The sequence below is a fragment of the Podarcis pityusensis genome (assembly GCF_964106645.2).
Source record: "Podarcis pityusensis genome assembly, chromosome: 3".
NCBI lineage: Eukaryota > Metazoa > Chordata > Lepidosauria > Squamata > Lacertidae > Podarcis > Podarcis pityusensis.
Window position 1 is genome coordinate 82,905,061 of NC_138026.1, and position 12,196 is coordinate 82,917,256.

Sequence of the window (12,196 nt, forward strand, 5' to 3'; positions counted from 1 at the left end):
CCACAAAACAGCAAGGGCCAAGATGTAGAGTGCAACCATTCACTGTTCCAACCTATTTTTGAACAGTATGTTGGTGGCATGAAAATAAGGATATTCATTTAACAAGCAGAAGGAACTGTTTCTCAGAAACGAATTAGCTATCCAGACCAGGTAAAATTGATGCCAGATTCCAATTTGTGATAAAAGGTATTTGAGGCAGGCAGCATTTTACACACTAATAAGTCATTTCTACAATGTGTGGATACATCCTACTAGTATCAGCAAGCATTCACATGGATGTTAAACAGAAGGAAGGTTGCTGCAGATGATGACCCAGTCTTGAAAACTAAGCATACAACCAAGATCTCAGTGTCAGTGAGAACAGCAAGCCATTTCTTAGCCAAGAACGGGAATATCCTGGCTGCAGTTGTGCTGCTCAGCTGCTGGATAAAAGCCAGCATGTAAGAGAGTGACTTTTGTGAATTCCTGGAGTGGATCCATGTAGTGACAGCATTAATGTTTGCCCATGTGGGAGCTGACCTTAAAGTCCTACAACCATACAAGCTGCTCATCTTATCTGCTGGCATTCTGCCCTCTCTGCAGCTACGTTTATGACCTTCCTTTATCATTGTGCTCAGCCCACTACTATATTAATAAAATGTTCATGTAAAATGTATACCATTTCTGGCATGATGTATACCATTTTTGGCATGGTGAAATGGAGATGAATAATAAATCCAAATTGCAATAATTTTATACTAAAGGAATTCTTTGGTATTTCCTCCTCTAGAAAATTTATACAAGGACTAAGTAGCCAGGAGAAAAACAGAGGGCCTCCATATGCATCCCATGGCTGAAGATGCTGCTGATTGTGTATTGTTTTTTCAGCTTTCCTCTTGAAGAAAATGTTTGGCCCTCCTGTTTGCTGAAAATATAATGGAAGCACGAGGAAGGCTCAATATCACAAAGCTGAATAATAAGTTCTCCACATGTATTTTTCTTTTCTGAAGTAATGGTTTCTCTAAGCTCATCTTCTGCTTTTTCATTGGTTTTACACATTTAGTTGTCATTCTCCCCCCTCCTTTCCTCCTCCTGAAATTCCCCCCTTCTCCTGAACTCTAAACAACACCCCAAGGGTCCTGCTCCAGGCTGGCTGGAGACCTGAACAAGAGCAGACCTGTTGAGGTCTGAGGAGGGACTGGAACATTTTGTTGCAGGTCTCCACTTGCCTTCCTGCAGCTCCTACTAATCCAGATGACAAGGTGACCTTTTGTATAGCCAGTTACAAACTTAGCTGTTACTCATTAGATTTCCTTTGAAAGATTCTCATCCACATATTGATCTGCTTAGCTTGAGAAAGCTAAAAATACTGCAGCATTGAGTGGCACATGATGCAGAAGTAAGCAGAAACATGAATCATTTATATCAAAAATGGTCAACTGGCAGTCCGCAAGCCACATCCGGCCAGTGGAGCAATTTGATACAAAGTGTGATAAGATCTGTTGGGGCTCTTCTGATATTCTTACATTTTATCTCTTGTAATTTTGATGTTTGTTCTTGTGGATGTGTTCTTGTGTGTAGCTGTGGATAAACTGCAGTCATTGCTGATGTGAAGCCTCCTTAGCACATTTTTTAGTGTCGCAATTTCTCACGTGTGGTGATGGGTTAGTGGGTGGTCGCTATCACCATGCCCCTACTTCTCTTTGCTCCTCACCTGCCTACCAAACAAAAGGCACCTACAGTGGTACCTTGGGTTACAGACACTTCTGGTTACAGACTCTACTAATTCAGAAATAGTATCTCGGGTTAAGAACTTTGCTTCAGGATGAGAACAGAAATCATGCGGCGGTGGCGGGAGGCCCCATTAGCTAAAGTGGTACCTCAAGTTAAGAACAGACCTCCAGAACGAATTAAGTTCTTAACCCAAGGTACCACTGTATTTTCACCAGCTGCCACAGACCAGAGGCGTACCCTGTTCAAAGGAGTTATTCTCTCAAGGTCTTCATAGAGTAAATTATGTGGTTTTACTCTGGATACTATTGTTGCAGTCCTACACTGGAGATAGGTAGGTAGGTAGATAGATAGATAGATAGGTAGATAGATAGATAGATAGATATGTTGCACAAAACTTCTTTATTATTATTTTGGTATTTCATTATTTCTGAGGGTTTTTTTAGTGTGTGTGTGTGTGTGTGTGTGTGTGTGTGAATGCATGGTTGTGCGATTAACATTTACTGGGTGTTTGGGGCATTCCTAATATTTTGAGATGCTGATAGCCACTCCAGCCATGCCAAATCAAACAGCAGATTGAGATACCTAAACATCACTCTTGTGCAAGACCTCAGTATTGCAAATTAAAAACAAACAAACTGGAAATGGATACTGTGTGCACATGCACACACCACCAAGAGCACAAGTATCCATGTTGTTCCGTGTGGAACATGATAAATAAAGGCTGGTAACATTTGCTCTTGAACTCCTACATACTTACTGGGATTATATTTGTGTCTATGCATTCAGGTACAAAAATACCCAGGACAGAAAAAGGTACGGAACGATGAGAGAAGAGTGGATGAGAGGAAGGACCCATAACTATCCTGTATACATTCCATCAATCTCTTCTCACTGACCTGGATACCATGCAGTAGAATAGCGAGGAATATCTAGGCTTGGCTTGGGGTGGAATGCATGGAAGCTAATGTGTCAACCATGCTCAAGGAAATATTGGATCCAAATGAACTTTTTGTGATGTAAAGCTCCAGTCTGGAAACTCATGTGATCAAATGGTTATAGTACAATATTTTATATGTTATGCTCCCATCACAGGAGCCAACTTCTAGGGGCCGAGGTACCTTCAGCCCCCCCCCAATAAAATATTGGTGTGTGTTTCCCCCCCCCAAAACAAAATGCAATTGCAGCACTGATCTCCCAAGGTTGTACTAACAGTGCACTGTTGAAGACTTTCAGGGCTCCTATGCCTTTAATAAAACATCTCCTGTTTGCAGGTCCAGCCTGCTTTATTGCTTCCTGCTTATCTAGGCTGGGGATTCATGATGAATAGCCAAATAACTGTACTGTAATAAGCCCAGTTTCTCTCCGTAGGACAGAATTACTGTTTTCCTTATACTGGGCCAGATTCAACTACCCCATCCTGCTAGAGGAAACCAGCCCAAGGACTCTTCACTAATACAACAGGGCTCCCCTGCCATCCTGAAAGGTTGGCAGATCCCCTAGAGTAGCGTTGAGGGGGTAGAGGGGAGATCGTTTCATTGGGCAAGAAGAAATGCTTGCGGTAATGGACCAATCTCATTAGCGCTATGTAGAATTCCACCCATTTTTAAAATAGTGAAATAGCTCGGTTAAAAAATAAAAATAAATTAAAATTTTAAAAGGTAAGGAAACCAGAAATTAAAACCTCCCCCACTTCTTCCACAAGTTTTTCGCCCAGGCAAGGGTTTTTCCAGATACAATTTCCTACAGCAACTTTAGTTCAAGACCCAGTAATTAAAAAGGAAGTGACGCTGTGGGTTAAACCACAGAGCCTACGACTTGCCGATCAGAAGGTCAGCGGTTCGAATCCCCGCGACGGGGTGAGCTCCCGTTGTTCGGTCCCTGCTCCTGCCCACCTAGCAGTTCGAAAGCATGTCAAAGTGCAAGTAGATAAATAGGTATCGCTCCGGCGGGAAGGTAAACGGCGTTTCCGTGTGCTGCTCTGGTTCGCCAGAAGCAGGTTAGTCATGCTGGCCACATCACTGGAGCTGTACGCCAGCTCCCTCGGCCAATAAAGCGAGATGAGTGCCGCAACCCCAGAGTTGGCTACGACTGGACCTAATGGTCAGGGGTCCCTTTACCTTTACCTATATCATATAAGACGTATCTGTATTAGATTGGTTTGGATCCGCCAATGGTGGGCTTGTTCAATGGCTGTTCCCTGTATACATGCATCCATGTTAATTCTGCTAGCAACGGTCAGCATGGGGATTAGCAGGGTTGACGTTTGGATTACAGGTTTAGGAATGCCAACATGCCAATCATCTGAAAGAAACACTATGATCACCACAGAAATGCCCTAACTTCTGTCTCTTGTACTGAGCAGTCCAGTTTTTACTTGCAAAGACACGGAAGCGTCTCATAACAAAAAGTATCTTCCTTGTCTCATGTGGTCTCAGGAAAGAAAAATGTTCTGCATAAATGGCCAACTGCTACTTCAGCTCTACGCATATGCTGCACTGCAGCTCATATATTTATCTCTCTCTCTCTGCCTTCATACTTCCTTTGAGAAACAGCTGACCCTTGCTTAATAAATTTCATGCTAGACACAACCCCAAGTAAAAAAAAAAGAGTGAATGAATAGACATCCGGATAAAGCCTTTGGTAAAATGAATAAGACATTGTACGGTAATGAATAAGATGTGTAGTCCACAACCCACTTACTCCAGAGCAGTCCAGTGACTTAATGGTACCATTCCAAGGTAAATAGATTATGGATTGCACTGTGTGTGAGCAGAAATCCTTCAATTAGTTTATTCAAAATTTATATTCTTCCTAAATATAGCCTATACTATACAACTGATGGCAAGCTGAATTATTTATTAGCTCATTTTCCAGTTATCCTGCTGATATGTGCACACTCTGCTTGCATATACATTCATGGAGTCAAAAAATGAAATAATGCCCTTATCCTATGAGAGCCTAGACCAGCACAGCAGGCCATGCCATGCCAATGTTCTCCTGCTTAAAATAGTACCTGTTTGAAGAGGGGTAAATGCTCCACTTTTATTTATTTAACAGGATTTAGATACCGCTTAATTACAAAAACATCTAAGCGCTTTACATATATTATTTAAAAATAAATTGAAATTATCAAGCAAACCAGATATTTAAAACAAGTTAGCCTAAAAAATTACAAAATAAATCAGTAATTTCAAAAATATACACTGTAAAAAGGTAAAGGGACCCCTGACAATTAGGTCCAGTCGTGGCCGACTCTGGGGTTGCAGCACTCATCTCGCTTTATTGGCCGAGGGAGCCGACGTACAGCTTCCAGGTCATGTGGCCAGCATGACTAAGCCGCTTCTGGCGAACCAGAGCAGCGCATGGAAACGCCATTTACCTTCCCGCCGGAGCGGTACCTATTTATCTACTTGCACTTTGACGTGCTTTCGAACTGCTAGGTTGGCAGGAGCAGGGACCGAGCAATGGGAGCTCACCCCGTTGTGGGGATTCGAACCGCCGACCTTCTGATTGGCAAGTCCTAGGCTCTTTGGTTTAACGCACAGCGCCACCCGCGTCCCTATCATACACTGTAAGATGACATATTAAAATGCATGTCAAATATACATGTCTGGGTAGACTAGATTAAACAAAACAAAAACTTTTAGCAGGTGCCAAAAACCATCCAGCAAAGGCACCCGCCTAATATCAATGCGCAGGGAATTCCAGAGTTTAGGTGATATCACACTGAAAGATCACTTGCAAGTATGGAATGAATATTATGTGGCACTGTAAAAAGTGCCAGTTCCAAAATATGCATTTATAGCAATGCTTTGGCTAAAGTAGATCATGCCCTTGAGTCCTCCTTTGTCCAGTGGGCTTTTCCTTTATGATGAGCTGTTTGAATGGTTTTGCTATTTTCTGTGTTGTACAACTGCACCCGAGTACTGTGGTCAGGAATATTGTTTTAAACATATATTAATGTGATCTTAAAAGAGTGACTGCATAGGAGACCATCGCAAACCCCAGCCTGTATCCTGTGGAGTCGGTCTGCAGACTCCATGGTGTACTTAGCACAGGGGCAATAAAAGAAAATAAGCATTAGCAGGAGGCCTTAGTTTCCTGTCCAGAGCTCAGCTTAGCTTCCCAGAGGAAGGAACACAAAAGTAGAGTCACTGAACACTGCAGTGGCCTGGCTGGTGAGGCTGATTCTCTGTTACCTCACTGACAATCTCATTAGGGCACTCTTGATGATGTTTGGCTATGCTTCATAATGTGAAGACCCCAATAAGAAGTTACTTGTTAGCCTCATGAAAAATAGCCGCTGCAGATAAACTTTAACGGCCAGTTGCCTCGCAACCAAAAGTCTGTCTCGTGAGAGAATCCAGTTGCTCTAGCAACAGCCTTTTGACAGGTGCTGAGAGCCACAGACAGCAGAGCTCGTACTGGTGGCTGGGCCAAAGGACACTTGACTGATACACCACACTACCCTAGACAAACAGATTACTTCACCAGCAACACTTTCTACCCTGTGAACTCGTAGTAAATACACATTTCAGAATGTGTTTTCTGTTACAGAAAGAAAGGAGCTCAAGGCATCAAAACACCGGTTAGAAAATTAAATACTTATACTCTGAATTCAGTGGAAAGGAGGAAGGGATTTGCAAATCCCTGTCATCTCACTGAAAAAGACAGTGGCAAAGACATGAGTGCAATTAAGCGGGGGGGGGGGGGGGAGAGAATAATAGGGAAAACAGCTTTGGGTGGGCAGCATTTGCCAGCTCCTGCAGTCTGTTTCGCCATTTGTTTTGTAGCGTCTATACCATAGCATCAAGTGTCCTTTGTTCTAGCCACCAGTGCAAGCTCAACTGTCTCCGCAGCTCATAGCTCGTATAAAATGGACCTTATTATTTTCCTTAGTGTTTACTTCATTATTTAAAATACTAATGTTTAGAAAGTTGGCGTTATAATCATATATACTAATGTACTGAAATATACCTGAAGGATCCTCTCAACCCTAACATACCAAATTGAGCCCTTTGGTTTGCAGGTGAGAACATCCAGCAGGTATCATCTTATCAGGAGGTTTGTTCCACACAATGTAGGAATTTGGCCTTTAGGGTTGTGGTACCTACTCTTTGAAATCCCCTCCCTTTGAATATTAGACGATTTCATGTATGCCTACAGATGAGAAATTTTATGATTTTAATACAGTATCTTTTTCTTTTCGCCATTTTGGACAAAAATTTGGTAAACCAAAATTACTGTAAATGAAAATTTAATGGCAAAGGGTTAGAAAAAGAAGCTTATTGGGAAATTTTTCTGCTAGCTCAGACTCAGATGGTAATCAGTTATGTTGGGGAGTCACCTGCAGGGAAGGAGGTACATAGCATTCCCTGAAAACCACTAGCACATCACCTCGTTTTAAACGCAGGCCAATCCACAAACCTTTACTTTTTGGCAAATTGAGTTCTACTGACTTTAAAGGCAGAACATTGGTTTGACTTACCATAAATGAGTTGTGGCTAGGGCTGACTGACCCACAGATGAATGTGTCCCTATGGTCATGTGACTCAGCTTCCACTGAAGTCAAAGGGACTCTTTCCTTTGACTTCACAGAGAGTTGTATCAAGCGCTGTTTGTCCGAGAAAAAGCTAATATGGAATTTAACTGAATAAACACTTTAGCAGTGAAGATTACAAAGTAACCTTTCACTTGGTCTTTTTCTTAAACAGAAGGGAGATGTTTTGCTGCCAGTTTGGGTGTTTATTTTCCAGTTTCCATAGAAAATAATTGGTCTCGTATTTTCTCTCTGCCTAGGAATAAATACCTTTATTCATGCTCCCTAAACTTAGCAGCACGCACAGCCAGGACTCATGCTGAGACTCGATCCAAGCTGTCTCCTGCCACAATTCACTGTGGACAGATAAGGCTGTACAATTTTTATGTGGGGCTTTGAACCACTGGATGAAAGTATATATTTCTTGCAGCACATTTATCCTGTTGACTTCTGCAGTTCCAGCCTAGAGATAGAATGCTAAAAAGAGAACAGTAGAGGCCATCAGGACAAGACGCCCATCAAAGACAGCACCCACTGCATATGCTGTTATTTAAAGCATTATTGTTTTCCTGTATGTTCACTGCAAGGTTGTCAAAATTTGTTGCAAGAAGCCTCTTTAATTTGGGGCGAGGAGCATATTTCCGCTAACATGCCCTAACTGGTCAAGGAGCCACTTCTTATAGCAATGCTTTGGCTAAAGTAGATCATGCCCTTGAGTCCTCCTTTGTCCAGTGGGCTTTTCCTTTATGATGAGCTGTTTGAATGGTTTTGCTATTTTCTGTGTTGTACAACTGCACCCAAGTACTGTGGTCAGGAATATTGTTTTCCTTATTACCCTAGAGTCCATCTTTATTATTATTGTTCCTCTTTGGGAATATTTTAGGCTAGGTTAGTTAACATGGAAAATACTAAATATACAGCATCCTAAAATACAGGCATTATGTGTAACACCCCATAACCAGCCTAAGCAAATGAGAAAGAAAAGGTGTGTTGGCCAGGGTTTTCTTGCTGGCATTAAGTTATATGGCATGGTCAACAAGAGCCCTGAGCAATATTACACTGACCCATTTGCTGTCATTTCATCACACCTCCTGGAGAGCCAATATTTAGGGATAAGCTCAGCTTTTCTCCTTAACAACCTATATATATTACTGAGGATCTCTGTTTGCTTAGTCCAATATGGAATAACTTGGGCCACTTTAAACAGTATGGCCAAAATTGTGGTGGACCCTGGGGTCTCAAATTTCAACAGCATCCTGTGCAATGGCAAAAATGGATGGTCCTGCCTCTCACCTTCCATTCTACAACATAGTTGCGGTTTCCCTTGTGGTGCCCCCAAGGCGCCACACCCAGGTTGCGATCCCCTAAATCCACCATGTCGGAGCTTCACTTAGTGGGCATATCATTTACACACTTTTCAGGGCCAACTGGAATCCCAGCTACAACTTTCCTGGCTTGTGTACTCATGCGCCTTTCAGCAAGTCCCAGGAAATTGCAAAGTGGAGGAAGAAGGTTTGTTTTCCTGGGTCCCAATATAACATCATCCCCAACCCCTGGTATGGCCTGGCTATAAATACTTCCAGGTAAGTCTTTTGCTGTTATATATTATCAGAAGTGAGTAGCAGACAGTTCTGGTGGCCTGGAGCTCGAGTCAGGTCCATGCAGGGGTGGGGGCCAGCCGGGTACATTTGCCCTGGGCCTCGAAGGGCTAAGCTGGCCAGGGGCCGCTGCCAAGGACCAGCTGCTTTTTGTTTGAGCTTATAACTTTGTCCTAACAAGGCTACCACCCTGGGCCTCAGAAGAGCTCTACACTGGCCTGGCTCAAGTACTTGTGCTTCTCTGCTCTCCAGTTCCTGTTGTGCTACCTTGGCTCTCCTACAGCCTGGCTAGGGTTCTTCCTAGTACTGCTGTGCTTCAAATGTTTTATCTGGCTACACCCTCAGCCAATCCTGACCTCCTGAATGAAGACACCTCAATGAAGCTTGCAGACAACACTTTGAAAACCCCTGATCTAAAGAACTCCTCCCACCCCATTAGGCCATTAAGTGCAGAGTCGATGGTTACTTAAAGCTACTACTATGTGATGTGACAGAGTAACCACTCCACAAAGATTAAAACTGTACAAGTGGGATCAGAAAGCAAGTATATGGACCCTTTTGACAATATGGCAAAAGACTGGCCTACATTCACTGCCTTGAGCAAGTACATTGTGCCCTGGGATCCTCCCAAAAAATAAACTGCCAGTATTGTTGAACTAATAAATTTACATAGCGATAGCAGAGGCTCACTAGAGGTTTATCATGGAACATACACAACAGAAAGTAGGCTGGAAAAAACATGCTCAGGTAGACAACTGGAATGCTGGCCAATAACTAAATGATGATGGTGGTAACAACATATTCATTTCCAGTTCAGTACATGCACCAACAAGAACCCACATTTTCAATTTCTTTCTGCAAGTATAACCTGTAAAATACAAAGCCATTTACCTGTACAAAACATATTGAATATTTATTGCTGAATGAAGTGTGCCATTTCATAAATGCAAGCTGAATTTCAATATGTTTTCTTACATTTTAGGTGTCATAACAGTAGACATTGACTGAGGTGAAAAGAACAACACTTGCTGCGAGCAGTCCGAAATGGAGGGTATGCCACTCGTGACCACAAAGTTTTTCTCTCAAGTTCCAACAGTGGTAAATATTTTTCAGTGCCTCCGTGTGAGGACTGCATTATTTAAACAAGCCTTTAGCTATCCTTCTGAGGCTTGAATGAGTCATGTCTCATATTAATAGGTTGCTGTGTCTCCTCCAGCTGTGAAAGCTTCTGTCCTTATACAGTGGTGTTGTGTTTACATAAGGCCAAACTGCAATACATACAAATGGCCATGATAGCAAGGGGTGGGAGTCAACAGACCCTTTCCCAACTTCTGATATCTCTCTGTTCCCAAAGTGAAGTTTCTTGCATTTAAAAAGCCCACCAGGCTACAGTTACATGTGTCTATGTCAGTGGTTCTCAATCTCTGCCCCCACCCCCAATAGGCCACTTTAAACTTCTGAGGGTCTTGGCAGATTTTTCTATCTGCTGTAGAATTTGTAATGTGCTGTGCTAGCTGATACAAGATTTTTAATTATTTTTGTTGCAGCTTTTATTTATTATATATTGTACTTTATTGTATTATTCAATAGAATAATGAGGGCTACCATAGCAAGGATGCCCACATTCTGCCTGTCTGAATTTTTAGTGGGTGGAACAGGAAACACGACTGTAGCAAAGCAATGTTGGTCTCATTTTGTGAGCAGAGGCTGGCAGAACTGTTCTGGTTGAGACACAGGATGACCCCTGACCCATCCAACCTGTTCCCCGAATGACGAATCTGGGATTTGGAGAGCTACTAAATTCCCTTCTACTGGAAGAATTTGAAAATATGCCAGCAATGTAGGTTTTGTTGAACACCAGGTATTTCACTTGCTGATCTGCTGGCCAGTCACTCGCAGAACTTTATTTCTTGAAAGATCAGAGATCCATTTTTTCTTGCTGGACCAGAACCAGTGTTCCCATGCTATGGCTTAATATCATAATGCAGCCATTATCTATTTGACAGACACTATCATATATACATTGCTGAGGATGAATAGTTTTCATGGGTCAAACTGGAAAAAAAAGTCACAAGGGAAAAGAAGAAGCATAACAACATTGCTTTCCTCCATCAACCCTTCAGCATGCCTGATAACCCCAAATATATATGCAAATAGTCTGTTTATCTGAACTCCAAAGTAAACAAATATGCTGAATGTATTTCTGGTCATTCAGAAAATAAAGTTTCATTGTACTCAAGAGCTCCACAAAAATAGAAATCTATTTGGTTGTGGGGGGGGGGGGGAGCTTTTAAAAAGTGTTTGCTTTTCTGCAAGATCTTTAGCTGTCGTTATGGTCTTCTTTTTCCCCAGTCGCTTTTAACATCACACAAAAAGCTAAGAAAACACTTTTATATGATTCCAGGATGGATTTACATCCTCAGGCAACTGGAAATAAACAGTTGCTTGCCACAGATGTCAGAAAGATTTTCTTCACGTGAGGTGGCACTTTGTCCTATAGCCTGAAGGCCATGAGATGATATGTAGGCAATACATGCGGTGTGTCAATAGAAATGTCACATCTGTCATGGCAAATGTGGGAAGTATAATACTATAAGAACAGAAGAGTGGTGTCGTGCATCTTGTACTCTGCCACACAGAAGATGGAAGAGCAAAATGTTCCTGCATTATCCTCTCAGCAGGTACAGATATTTTCTTCCATCTCCTGTTCCTGTTAGAAAGTATGCTTAGATAAGGCTGCCTAGATTGATACTTTGCACCCAAAACAGAGCGATCCTGGGGTGTAGTGTGTGGGTAGAGTTAGGAGCTTGCCAGGACTCAAAGTCCTTTTGGCCTAGGGCTCACTGAAAAGCTGAAGGGAGGGAGCTGTGGAAGAAAGAAACTCCCCCAGGTTCTAAATCATGGGTAGGCAAACTAAGGCCCAGGGGCCGGATCTGGCCCAATCACCTTCTAAATCTGGCCCATGAACAGTCTGGGAATCAGCGTGTTTTTACATGAGGTGAATGTGTCCTTTTATTTAAAATGCATCTCTGGGTTATTTGTGGGGCATAGGAATTTGTTCATTCCCCCAAAAAAACATAGCCCCCCCCCAAGGTCTGAGGGACAGTGGACTGGCCCCCTGCTGAAAAAGTTTGCTGATCCCTGTTGCAATCATGCATTTGGGCTTGCAGACAATTTGTGTTCGTGTTTTTGGGTAGGTGGGTCGACCATCACTTTCTGCTATTCCCCTTTGCCTGGCCACTACTTCCTCAATGCTGTTATTCTGGCTGTGCCTGTAACTGTTTCCTCCAGGCTCCTGAATGGAGGAGTGTAGCTTTATTTTCTCTCTCGCATTTGATCCCTCCGA

At 42.5% G+C, this 12,196-nt stretch overlaps 1 long non-coding RNA gene across 4 annotated transcripts in view; it reads left to right on the forward strand.

Moving 5' to 3' along the window:
- LOC308472695 overlaps window positions 1–11,089 on the forward strand; it is a 43,664-nt gene extending 32,575 nt beyond the window's left edge. For 2 of the 4 annotated variants that reach the window (XR_013983636.1, XR_013983638.1), the window contains 3 exons: window positions 8,674–8,835; window positions 9,833–9,948; window positions 10,857–11,089. This is a non-coding gene — a long non-coding RNA (uncharacterized lncRNA). Of the gene's footprint in view, window positions 1–2,499; window positions 2,527–8,673; window positions 8,836–9,832; window positions 9,949–10,554; window positions 10,785–10,856 lie in introns of those variants that run through there. The other 2 variants (XR_013983637.1, XR_013983639.1) reach the window with 2 other exon arrangements.
- Window positions 11,090–12,196: the final 1,107 nt, after the last annotated feature.